Below are 13,792 nucleotides of genomic sequence, written 5' to 3'. Positions count from 1 at the left end.
AACTACGCTCGAAGCTAGGAACGAACAAGGTCGCGCCCGAAAGCCACGGTCTTGAGGGGATTACGATAGTCCCTGAAAGGGACGCGACCTTCGGTCCTACTTTTCTTTCAATAGGAGGCAGCGAACGGTGCCCATTCGTGGAACCCAGCCCTCCCCTTCCGATTTGTTTCTGTTTCAGTCTGTCTACCAACGTCATGATGACGTTTCTCGGGTTGAGGTCTATTAGCCTCGTTCCCAGCGGCGACATAACCAGGGGTGGACTATCAAAATCGCCCTTCCCATTGGGATGAATACTGGTGGCGCCTTTAATGAGCATGACTGCCGATAACGTAACATTCCAATAACTGGTCATCCGGTACACATCTGAGTAGCGTTATCAACGTTCGAAAGATCAAGGAAAAAGAAGACTGCTTGCTCCCGCGTGCGATATGCAGTTGTTCACGTGAGGAGTGCAGGCCGATGCGATATCTTTTCTACACCGGTTCCCGAGCGGGAGAAAATGAACGGGCACGAAATGGACACGAACGAACACGAAAATGAACGAAAAAAAAACACACGGGAAAATGAAGGAACTGGGCAAACGGCAGTCCACACGTGCACAGTTTATGCGACTACCACGGGGTGGCAGCACTAATGGCAGCGCCCATTCTTTGAATCGCGTTTTTGTGTATTCCGTAAGCAGTCTACGAAAACAATTCGTTTCAGGACGCTGTCGATACAGAAAATTCCTGTTATGGCGCTAGAAAGGCAGGTAAAACGGGGATGACACATGACATAAAACGCCTTCTATCAACTGGCTCTATTCCGTCCTTGTCGGACCTATAGGTGGAGGAGAGGATTTTGTCTCAGCGTCAAATCAAAGATCCGCAAGGTGACGTCAGCCACTACAAGAATAAGACGATTAAGTTGTCGTGTTTTCGGAACTGTTACCGTGAACAACTTGGGATCTACTAAAATTCCATCTTATAGTAGCTTTACGCTGGGAGCTTGGCAGCACAAGAGTAGCTACGAGAGTAGCCGCACATATTTGATCTCTGCAGCGTGCGCACTTCCTATATAGTAAAGCTGCCGGTGTTGTCCTTTGCCATCGCGATGCGAGATTTACAGGGAGCTCGAAAGCACAGTTCAATATCGAAATCTTTCATCGGCAGTTTTTGGCTTAAGTGAAGATGCGAAGGGGAGATAAATCGTGAGATATCAGGCACCCGAAAGAGGGGGGTTTCAGCATGCCGGAAGGAAAGACGACGAAAGAGGAGGAGGAGGAGGACCAGCGGTATAGTAAGCTAGAATTCTAGCTCACCTTAGAGACGGGAAACTTGAGAACTTTTCCGCCTGGCCCTGTGCTCCACTTATATTGATAAAGACCCAGGGATGAAGTCATGAGGAATGGGTCCATTATACGCCGTGAAGGCGATTTATGATGCGCTAGATCTTTGTAAGGCTTCCGCGGAGGAAAGCCTGGACGCCCCGGATAAACAACAACTGGAGAATCAGATACTCGGAGACCTTAATGATTGTCTTTTAAGCTGTTAGTTCACCCTAGTCACGGGCTCTCGTAGCACTTCCCGACTGCAGCTTTTTCCAAATCAAGGAGAAACCAGCTTTCATGGTGTTTACAATATTATGGCCCATGTGAAGCTATTACATAAAAATCGTTGCGTATAGCCATGCAATAATATTAGGTAAAAAGAATGACGATTAACCGGTTACAAGCATGAATAATTTCATTACAAGACTTTCGTGCAGTAGGCTGCACTTCAATATTAGGAGCAGCTGCGACTGAAAACACACGCGGCGTGTGGCCGTCCGCGTGTGTTTTATGTATGTGGAACCAATTTTCTCCATTTTCCATTTTTTCTCTCTCTTTATAATCAATCAATCAGTCAATGTGTGTTTCAACTACATTCATGGCCTTACTGCAGCGCGTGGTACAGTCCTGTGGGCGTCGCGAGATTCCGTTGTGGACGCCTAATTCCCTCCACAAGTGACGCTAAGAAAACGCTCAACCATCCCTCTAAAACTTTGCTCTCCCCGACGAACTCACGCACCCTCTACGCATCTCCAGCCTTCATCCCCCATCCGTCCTTTTTTTTTTTTTTTTGCTATAGTAGTGACGACGCCCACTTCTGTGTGGCCAACAATGGCGAGCCGATCCTGCCATCACCCCTCCCCCCTGTCTCAACAGTGTACGTAGTTGTCCTAGACTCTAAAAACAGAGCTTCACCGCATAGCACGCTCCTATAGCCAACCAACATCTCGAATGACAACGGTCTATCCCTTTATTTGATAAAACAGGGGGCGTACGCCATTCTTGTGGCAAGTATGAACTGCACAATGCCACAAAAGCGGCGTATGCCCCCCGTTTTCAACAAACCACACTCTCAAAACATAGGTGGTTGTGGTGGTGGTGGTGGTGGTGATGACGAAAACCGGCTCACCGTTGTTGGCCTCATGTATGTGGGCTGCGTCACGACTGCAGCCAGGATGAGATGAGATGGTATGATAGCAGATGAAGGAATGATGACGGCCGAAAGTTAAGATCTAGGGCAGTCTCAAAACATAACTTTACCGCATAGCATGTTGTCCGCCAGCCATTGCCACGAATGATAGGGTTACCGCTTCGGATTCAAAGAGCGAGGGGGGTGTACGCCTTTTTGTAGCAATTTACAGAGATGTGCTGTAACTACTTTTTAGTAGTTTAGCTATAACTGCTGTGTCAAATTGTAGTTTAACTACTAGTGTAACTACATCACGGCTGCACTGGGTAAAACTGCTTTGAAACTACTACGATGTAGTTGTCCAACTACATTTTTAACTACTCTGATATTTTGTGCGCGTCGTTATATCTATGATCGCTTAGGCGTAGAAATAGTACGTGAGTTCGTGGGAAGCGAGAAGGCAGTGAACTCCCACACTCGCAACAATCATAGAACAGCACGCGCCCCTCCATATAATGCTGTTGTAGTGATGTGTCATGCAATGATAAAGTCATGATGTCCAATCTGACGATGGAGGGGGTGTAAGCTTTTTGAATGTGCTAGCTGTGTGCATTGATCGTTATGTACCCTGATTAACACACAAAAGACGTACTTTCTGCTCATGTGCCGTAGCATTTGTGTACGCAAACTCCATTCCGCTTCTAGCCAGTCTACCAATGCTCCGATAGCCAACGGTCATGTTGCAACACGTTGGATGCTGTCTTGACTCCCCGTCGAGAATTCTTAAAAAATGCGTAGTTGTTGTAGCCCGCTGTAACCTAACAAGTGTAGTTAAGTACTAAAAAAATAAGTTTAACTAGTATTTATAACTACCATTTTTTCAAGTAGTTTCTAACTAATTTTTGACTACCATGCAGTAGTTTAACTACACTCTTAAAATGAACTTCACCGCATAGCACGCTCCTAGCCAACCATCATCTCGAATGATATCGTTATCTGCCCCAATTTGTTGAAAACGGGAGGTGTACGCCTTTTTTGTGACAATTATGCACAGTATAAGTGTCATAAAAAAGGTGTACGCCTCCCGTTTTCAACAAATCGGGGCAGATAACGATATCATTCGAGATGATGGTTGGCTAGGAGCGTGCTATGCGGTGAAGTTGATTTCTAAGAGTGTAGTAGTTAACTACTGCACATCCCTGACAATTTGGATATATGATAATTGCTGGGAAAAGGCGTACGCCCTTCTCTCTTTTCAAACCAGAAGCGATAACCCTATCATTCGTGGCAGTGGTTGGCGCACAACATGCTATGCGATGAAGTTCTGTTCTGAGAATGCAGGGGTAAGAACATTGTCACTGATTATAGTTGGCTAGGAGGTGCTATGTACTGTACGTTCATTTTTAAGCGCGTAGATCGTAGTGGGCAGTTACGATAACAGCTCCTAAACCGTGACAAGCCAACCGGGCTACTCTTTTCAAGTTGCCGCCATCACATTGCTGAGCATGGATCCATAGCTTCCTCTATCGGGCCGGCACAGTGCTTACGGTCCACTAGAACTCGCTAATACGAGAATAATCCGTTACTGATTGTGTTGTGCACTGGTGCAGCTCTTACACGTGACAAACAGCCACTCCCTTAGCGTCTCTCCTTACCCTGGCGAACCCGTTTAGTAATCCAGGCAAGCTCAACGACCGGTCATTGTCGGTGAAACTCGTTTATCCTAATTTTCCGTTTGCGGTGCGAAGATTCGAAATCTCGAATCTGCGCTCACTTTAACCTGCGTTGGTAAAGCTCGACCCGAGTCTCATATTTTACGAGCCCCGAATTCGTAACGGCTTCAATTTTCCTAAGGCGAGACGATCGCTTCCTGCGTTGGAATCGTCGTTGTCGAAGACATCAATCTTTTGTAGCTTTGCGTGCCGGAAGAGAAACTGTAACACAGAAGATAGTGCATCCTTTGCAATGGCCATTCTCCTTCGAGGTAATGCCTCCAATAGTCGTGGTTGCATGAACGGAACAGAAGCATGTTGTATCAACGTCTATAAACACAGTCTGATTGAAGACAGATGAAATTTGGGGCGGGGGGGGGGTGATATATTTATTAGAACAAAGAGATAAAAAGGAGGGAAGGTCTGCAAAACGGGACGTCGGCTAGCTACTCCGCAAACAAAAAATAAAGAAAGAAAGGCGAGAAAGAAAAAAAAGGAAAAATAAATAAAAGAAAAAGAAAATAAATAGAAAGAAAAGAAAGGAATTAGGAAATAAAGGATAAAGTAACAAAAAGTGAAGAAGGATGTGATAAATTAAAGACAAAGGTGACTTTAAAAAAAAAGATGAGGTTAATGCGTTGAGCGTGAGTGGTGAGGGTGGGCCACTGAAGAATGAGATGGCACGACTCGAGTTCACAAGCGCTGTTCATGAGGCCTGTGTCGCTCAGTAACGTCAAAACTGATTTGGCCAGTTCTTTAAACATCGTTATATGGAGGAGACAAAAAGTAACGAAAGATACGAAGGGTTTTCCCACAATCCGTACAACCGCAGTGAACTTCCGCCTACTATACACTGGTAGCCAGAGAAATCGACTTTAAGTCCACGTGGCGAAGGACGAAGAGCATGCTTTCTTTATCTAGATGGATGGCTGCGCTAATAGTCATTTTAAAACGAAGCGATTACGAAAAGAATAGTTATGTAATTAAGCCGAATGCACATGCATGAGCAGCGCAAACAAAGTGAACGCAAATAGTCGCCGGGCGTCGCGTCAGGTTATGCACACCCGGTTTCTTGCGAACACTAGCGTATTCAACACACCTTGAAGCGCGCCCTTACTTCCTTCGTCGAAAGAATATCCTTGCCAATGATCCGGCGACCACATCCAGCAAAAAAAGACACTGGTGCGTGCGTGTGTGTGTTGTTGTTTTTATAGCTTCGCTTTTTTATGTTCTCTTCTCTCTCTCGAAGTACTGTACTTCGAATTTTCGGCCATCCACGGGCACTCGCCTTTCACAAGGAACGGAGAGGAAACCTTCGAGTGCTCCTAATCCATAGGGAAGCACTCATCCCCGTGTACACAGACCAGGTGGTCTTCTGGAGACATGAACTTAAAATGGCCTTTCTGAGATTCAATTCCCCAGAGGGTTTTTACTTCTCGTATAAATAAGCTATGAAATAATAAGCGCACCTAGAATTCTCAAATCAAAACATTTGAGTTGTCGGGCTACAATACACTGAGATGACTACAGCAGTGTCATTATGCTGGGACAGGGACACTAACATGTGTTCTAACCCTGATGCAATGTAGTTCCCATAATAATTCTTCATTTGGTCTTGAAATATACTGTTACCGAATCCCAACTCGAAAAACGACCAACAACAACAACAAATAAATTGATTATAATGAACGGGGAAATTAAAAACGACCAAAGCTTCTGTGCTACCAATGAAAATCAAATGTTAGGTTTCGTGGCAGTGGCAGTAACGCTCTGTGACAGCTTGCGCTCCCATGTAAAAGCATCAAGCCAATTTCATCGTTTTTGTTGCATTATAAATATCCATCTCATCGGTATCCATCTCACGGGTAACTCATGTCGGCGCTACGGTATGGCAGCGTCTTCTCCTTCTTTGATATCTGTATAATTATTCATTTTGTTTAACTGTTTATTCATCTCTGTTCAAAATGTATTTCTCTTTCCTAATACCATATTCAGTAGCGTCCTTCGACGAAGTTGTACAGACTGGACTTGCAGCGAACTGCAGTTGCAAACGACGAACATGTCGTACTTGAGGAACTTGTCGTATTGAGAGGAATATGTTTTTTTTTTATTGGTATCTGAGCTAATGTGATACTAAAAAGCTCGCTCTTCCTGTTTCAATGGTGCATAATGAGGAAAAGTAAAACGCGGAAAGGAAAGAAAGGACAACGTACAAAACATAGAAAAAGAGAGCTCTCGTAAATGAACTCTTCTCATTTAGTCCCCACTTTGGAGCTCCCTTGATACGTGTTCATAATCACGTCGTTCTCCGTTATCGGAAGCTTCCAGGAAAACGTTCGTTATTAAAAATCTCTTTGCAGAGCATTCCTCAATGAGGGCGAACGAAATAAAGGGCTCTTATCGCAGCAATCACTTTAGGGTTTCATCAATGCAGGAATATCTCCGTACAACACTCACGAGAAAGTCCTTAGAACTCACCATTCATGACGAAACAACGGGATGGTGCACATCAGATCATGATTTTCATTGAAAACTTCCTTATTAGACCGAGGGGTCACACAACGGCCACTGGCTTCGAAGCGTCTGAAGAGTGGCAGAAATGGTGGGTTATCTCTCTCGGGGCGCGTGATCTTGGCTCAGCTAGTCATGCGTGCGCTCCTGGTAGCTGCAATAAGTGATAAGGTCAAAAGAAAGAGCGTGCCGATAAAAATAAAATAAAAATGATAAGCCGATGACGAAACCTATTCCAGCCATCAAAAGAATGAAACTGATAAATAACGGCGCAAAAGCGATACACTAGTGCATTAACATTCATGCAACTTTCTTACATCGAATGGCTGATAGAATCAACTGATACTGCTTGAAATCGTTGAAGCGCGTTATTTAGATAGGTTACAAAACAATGTGTTACGAGCCTACTGCTATACTTAGATAAGTATACTGAAGTGTTAAAAGGACCTGTACTCGTCGTGCACTTCACTTGTGTCCCGTTTTGCCGGCGTGTGCTTTACAGAATGGGGCTGGTGGACTCTCCAATGTGCATGTGGTGTAGTGAATGACGTCAACCACATATTGCTGGAGTGTAGACGATTTACATCGGATTTCGGAAAGAGAATCGCTTCTGACTGGTGTTTCGCGCATGACAGACTGGACCGCTTCTCTCGCTCAGCTTTTTGGTCCCTGGGACAGCCGCTGCAATCAAAGGCAAGCAATCTCCGTTCTAGCTGTCCTCCTGAACCAGACTGGACTCAGTAACGAAATGTGAACAATGAATTCCGTACACAAACTATAGGACATCTGACGGTGATTGTGTTTTTTTCTCTCTCCTTCTTTTTCTTTTGTTTCTGTGTTCTTGTATTTTTCGTTGTAATCTCGGAGTGTGTGCTGCGGTTACGCATCTCTGGCAATGGAACAGGTAGCACCTTTAATGGCTGCTGAAAACTCCAACCTTTACCCCCTTTTTCTTCTTCTTCTTCCTTTCCTTCCTTTTTTTTTTCAGATAATACTTACTTACTTACTTACTTCTCTTCTTCCTAATCTATATCTAAAGAAGTAAAGGAAGAAGGCTTAGGTGAATAGTCTTCACTGTAACATGTGACGTGTTCAACGCGCTTTCTTTTTGTAAACTCTAAAGCAATGCTGCAATACGTTGCAACAAAACGGAGCTGAACATGGCGGGGTCGATCCCGGCCGACTACGGTAGCAAAGTGGGGGAGGTCAACATTGCTTCCAGTACCTGTAGTCGGGACGTCAAGAAACATGCTTCTTTCCTTTGTCACACACGATGTGCTTCAACCCCGAGGGGGTAGTGGTCATTTGTACCCGTTTCGGGGCAGCACGATGTGCTGAAAGACAAGCGTATACGGTATAATTGCAGACTCACATGCATGCCCAACTGATTTTCTTTTTCTCTCTTTTTTTTTTTTTTTTTTTTTTGTTTCATCTTCACTTCGGTGAGGTGAAGCATTAGACGGTCCTTTCAGGCAGGCAGACCTCCCGTCATCAAACGATGCATCATGCCACACTGACAAGACACGTAGGAGACTCTATGCACGTGAATTTTCAGGACAATGTGCTGCCCTGATTTTTCACCACGTGGTGGTCCAAAGTCTGTGCAAAACAGAAGACACGTGCTGGACAAGATGGCCGACAACGAGGTGATCGCGCACATTGAACAGCGAATTGTCATGAATTTCCTCGTTAATGAAGGCGTAAAGTCATCTGAAATTCACAGAAGACTTCAGGCTCAGTATGGCCACGATACACTTAGCCGCAGCACAGCGTTTGAGTGGTGCAAACGGTTCCGAGACGGCAGTACATCAGTGCAGGAAGCACCCCGAAGCAGTGCCGAAGCACCCCGTCTGCGGGCAAGGTCATGGCCACGGTTTTCTGGGACAGGGCTGGTGTTGTTCATGTTGATTTTCAGCCCAGTGGTACCACCATCAATAGTGCATATTACTGCCAGGTTCTCAGGCATGTGCATAAGGCGCTGAAGCAGAAGCGGCCAGGCCTCATCACCAACGGTGTCCCCCTCCTACAGGACAATGCACGCCCGCATACCGCGCATCTCACGACAGGCACCTTACAGGAACTTGGCTGGGAGTTGCTGCCACATCCCCCTTACAGTCCAGACCTCGCCCCCAGCGATTTCCATCTCTTCGGGCCACTGAAGGGGTTCCTTGGGGGCTGCGACTTCAGCTGCGACGACGAGGTCAAGAATGCGGTCCGATCATGGCTCCTACGCGCAAGTAAGGATTTCTACGCTGCTGGCATCCAAGCCTTCGTGAAACGCTGGGACAAGAGCATTAGTGCCAGCTGGACATTTACGTTGAAAAATAAAACTAATTCCTCGCCTGTAAGTTCATTTTACTTTTGCGAAAAATGAAAAGTCTCGGTTTGACTTGAACACCCCTCGTATAAGTTGCTCAGGCACTTCATCTTTCGCGACGGATTGCAAGCATCGTGTGCCCTGCGCTGATAAATTACCAACCCTTTCCACCGCTAAACCACCTTTAGACCACCCTTTCAGCTATAGGAATAACTAATTCATGAACCTAATTTTTATTTTCTCCTAACTCAGGATGGAGGATGCCCAAGGGGCTGAGCATTGATGCCAACTTATGCGAAATCTTAACTTCAATATTTCAAGCAATCTAGGTAGAGATATGAGTGAGTCTTAGCCTGGTTTGTTTCTGCGCCGGTATGCCAGAGTAGGAAATTGTCGCAGTACCCAGTCAGCGTTCACCCCCATTACCCAAACACAGTACCGTAGCCTGTTTCGCAGGGCATAGAGTGAACGGAGAGATGGATAAATATGCAGGAAAAAGAAGGTTAAGGTTTGTCCCTCAATATTAATGTCTGATATAGGCCATATTATTGACCAGCCCTAAAAGCCAATCAGGAAGGTACTGACACAAACTTGATTTGTCACAAGTGAGGCATACGTGCCTAGCTATATGGATCTACAAGGCGTGAAACTACCCCATAGTATAATAGGAAAGCATTACGTCGCTTATCTATGAGCCTTGACACTAGTATAACAAAAATTATACTGGTAGCACATAAACTGCCACGCTGTGACACGAGTACAAGGTCGCAAGTGTCATATACGTTCTGTGAACTTCGTTGTGCGAATGGACCACGGTTCAACGTCTGTACATGTTGCATGGCTTCTCGAAAATTTCGGTTCAGCAGGGATGTATCTGAGTCCCCAAAACGAATTTCTTTCTTCGCGTACTAAGACTTCATGTATCGCTCGAAGTCCCATCGGACGCTTTTAGTAAACGAATGATTAATAAAATATGGTGTACTCGCCTTGTCAGTTTCTCGGAACTTTTTCTAGGATCTCAGCATGGAGACGACACGATAGTTGTCTTTCCGGCAATGTTCTTGATTTTTCAGCCCTCATAAGAACAGCACACAGTTCTGCACTCATTAACAAGCTATAGCAGAGGACCTGTTTAGTTAACGAACCTATAATGCGTAACACATAAGAATAGCCCCCACCTGAGTGAGTACATCACAATACAACAGCACAGCCAACACAGCCAGCCAGCCAGTATACGCCAATCGCAATGCCCCCCTTTCAAATTTGCCTAACACATAAGAATGGTCCCCACCTGGAATGAAACACAGTTAACATAAAACGAGTGAGTACATCACAATACAACAGCACAGCAACAACAGCTACCCAGCCAGTATACGCCAATCGCAATGCTCCCCTTACAAATTTGCTTAACACATAAGAATAGCCCCCACCTGAAATGAAACCCAGTTAACATAAAACAAGAGAGTACATCACAATACAACAGCACAGCAAACACATCCAGCCAGCCAGTGTATGCCAATCGCAATGGCCCCTTACAAATTTGCCAAACATATAAGAATAGCCCCCGCCTGGAATGAAACACTGTTAACATAAAACAAGAGAGTACATCACAATACAACAGCACAGCAAACGCAGCCAGTCAGCCAGTATATTCCAATCGCAATGCCCCCCTTACAAATTTGCCTAACACATAAGAATTGCCCCCACCTGGAATGAAACACAGTTAACATAAAACGAGTGAGTACATCACAATACAACAGCACAGCAAACACAGCCAGCCAGCCAGTATATGCCAATCGCAATGCTCCCCTTTCAAATTTGCCTAACACATAAGAATAGCCCCCACCTGGAATGAAACACATTTAACATAAAACGAGTGAGTACATCACAGTACTACAGCACAGCAAACCTAGCGAGCCAGCCAGTATATGCCAATCGCAATGCCCCCTTACAAATTTGCCTAACACATAAGAATGGCCCCCACCTGGAATGAAACAGAGTTAACACAAAACAACAGAGTACATCACAATACAACACCACAGCCAACACAGCCAGTATACGCCAATCGCAATGCCCCCTTCCAAATTTGCCAAACATATAAGAATAGCCCCCGCCTGGAATGAAACACTGTTAACATAAAACAAGAGAGTACATCACAATACAACAGCACAGCAAACGCAGCCAGTCAGCCAGTATATTCCAATCGCAATGCCCCCCTTACAAATTTGCCTAACACATAAGAATTGCCCCCACCTGGAATGAAACACAGTTAACATAAAACGAGTGAGTACATCACAATACAACAGCACAGCAAACACAGCCAGCCAGCCAGTATATGCCAATCGCAATGCTCCCCTTTCAAATTTGCCTAACACATAAGAATAGCCCCCACCTGGAATGAAACACATTTAACATAAAACGAGTGAGTACATCACAGTACTACAGCACAGCAAACCTAGCGAGCCAGCCAGTATATGCCAATCGCAATGCCCCCTTACAAATTTGCCTAACACATAAGAATGGCCCCCACCTGGAATGAAACAGAGTTAACACAAAACAACAGAGTACATCACAATACAACACCACAGCCAACACAGCCAGTATACGCCAATCGCAATGCCCCCTTCCAAATTTGCCTAACACATAAGAATAGCCCCCACCTGGAATGAAACACAGGTCACATAAAACGAGAGAGTACATCACGATACAACAGCACAGCCAACACAGCCAGCCAGCCAGTATACGCCAATCGCAATGCCCCCCTTTCAAATTTGCCTAACACATAAGAATGGTCCCCACCTGGAATGAAACACAGTTAACATAAAACGAGAGAATACACCACAATACAATAGCACAGCCAGCACAGCCAACACAGCCAGCCAGCCAGTATATGCCAATCGCAATGCCCCCTTCCAAATTTGCCTAACACATAAGAATAGCCCCACCTGGAATGAAACACAGGTCACATAAAACGAGAGAGTACATCACGATACAACAGCACAGCCAACACAGCCAGCCAGCCAGTATACGCCAATCGCAATGCCCCCCTTTCAAATTTGCCTAACACATAAGAATTGCCCCCACCTGGAATGAAACACAGTTAACATAAAACGAGTGAGTACATCACAATACAACAGCACAGCAAACACAGCCAGCCAGCCAGTATATGCCAATCGCAATGCTCCCCTTTCAAATTTGCCTAACACATAAGAATAGCCCCCACCTGGAATGAAACACATTTAACATAAAACGAGTCAGTACATCACAGTACTACAGCACAGCAAACCTAGCGAGCCAGCCAGTATATGCCAATCGCAATGCCCCCTTACAAATTTGCCTAACACATAAGAATGGCCCCCACCTGGAATGAAACCCAGTTAACATAAAACAAGAGAGTACATCACAATACAACAGCACAGCAAACACATCCAGCCAGCCAGTGTATGCCAATCGCAATGGCCCCTTACAAATTTGCCAAACATATAAGAATAGCCCCCGCCTGGAATGAAACACTGTTAACATAAAACAAGAGAGTACATCACAATACAACAGCACAGCAAACGCAGCCAGTCAGCCAGTATATGCCAATCGCAATGCCCCCGTTACAAATTTGCCTAACACATAAGAATTGCCCCCACCTGGAATGAAACACAGTTAACATAAAACGAGTGAGTACATCACAATACAACAGCACAGCAAACACAGCCAGCCAGCCAGTATATGCCAATCGCAATGCTCCCCTTTCAAATTTGCCTAACACATAAGAATAGCCCCCACCTGGAATGAAACACATTTAACATAAAACGAGTGAGTACATCACAGTACTACAGCACAGCAAACCTAGCGAGCCAGCCAGTATATGCCAATCGCAATGCCCCCTTACAAATTTGCCTAACACATAAGAATGGCCCCCACCTGGAATGAAACAGAGTTAACACAAAACAACAGAGTACATCACAATACAACACCACAGCCAACACAGCCAGTATACGCCAATCGCAATGCCCCCTTCCAAATTTGCCTAACACATAAGAATGGCCCCCACCTGGAATGAAACAGAGTTAACACAAAACGAGACAGTACAACAAAATACAACAGCACAGCCAACACAGCCAGCCAGCCAGTATATGCCAATCGCAATGCTCCCCTTACAAATTTGCCTAACACATAAGAATAGCCCCCACCTGGAATGAAACACAGTTCACATAAAACGAGAGAGTACATCACGATACAACAGCACGGCCAACACAGCCAGCCAGACAGTATACGCCAATCGCAATGCCCCCTTACAAATTTGCCTAACAAGTAAGAATGGCCCCACCTGGAATGAAACAGAGTTAACACAAAACGAGAGAGTACAACACAATACAACACAACAGCACAGCCAACACAGCCAGCCAGCCAGTTTATGCCAATCGCAATGCCCCCTTACAAATTTGCCTAACACATAAGAATTGACCCCTCCTGGAATGAAACACAGTTAACATAAAACGAGTGAGTACATCACAATACAACAGCACAGCAAGCACATCCAGCCAGCCAGTGTATGCCAATCGCAATGGCCCCTTACAAATTTGCCAAACACATAAGAATAGCCCCCGCCTGGAATGAAACACTGTTAACATAAAACAGGAGAGTACATCACAATATAACAGCACAGCAAACGCAGCCAGTATTTTCCAATCGCAATGCCCCCCTTACAAATTTGCCTAACACATAAGAATTGCCCCCACCTGGAATGAAACACATTTAACATAAAACGAGTGAGTACATCACAGTACTACAGCAGAGCAAACACAGCGAGCCAGCCAATA

At 45.1% G+C, this 13,792-nt stretch overlaps 1 protein-coding gene across 5 annotated transcripts in view; it reads right to left on the bottom strand.

The window, feature by feature from the left end:
- LOC135388830 (gonadotropin-releasing hormone II receptor-like) overlaps positions 1–6,735 on the bottom strand; it is a 774,956-nt gene extending 768,221 nt beyond the window's left edge. For all 5 annotated transcript variants that reach the window (XM_064618671.1, XM_064618668.1, XM_064618672.1 and 2 more), the window contains exon 1: positions 6,629–6,735. The gene's annotated coding sequence lies outside the window, so the exon portion shown is untranslated. The remainder of the gene's footprint in view (positions 1–6,628) is intronic.
- Positions 6,736–13,792: the final 7,057 nt, after the last annotated feature.

The sequence above is a fragment of the Ornithodoros turicata genome, chromosome 3 (genome assembly GCF_037126465.1).
Source record: "Ornithodoros turicata isolate Travis chromosome 3, ASM3712646v1, whole genome shotgun sequence".
Lineage (NCBI taxonomy): Eukaryota > Metazoa > Arthropoda > Arachnida > Ixodida > Argasidae > Ornithodoros > Ornithodoros turicata.
This window is presented reverse-complemented; position numbering and strand designations above follow the sequence as displayed.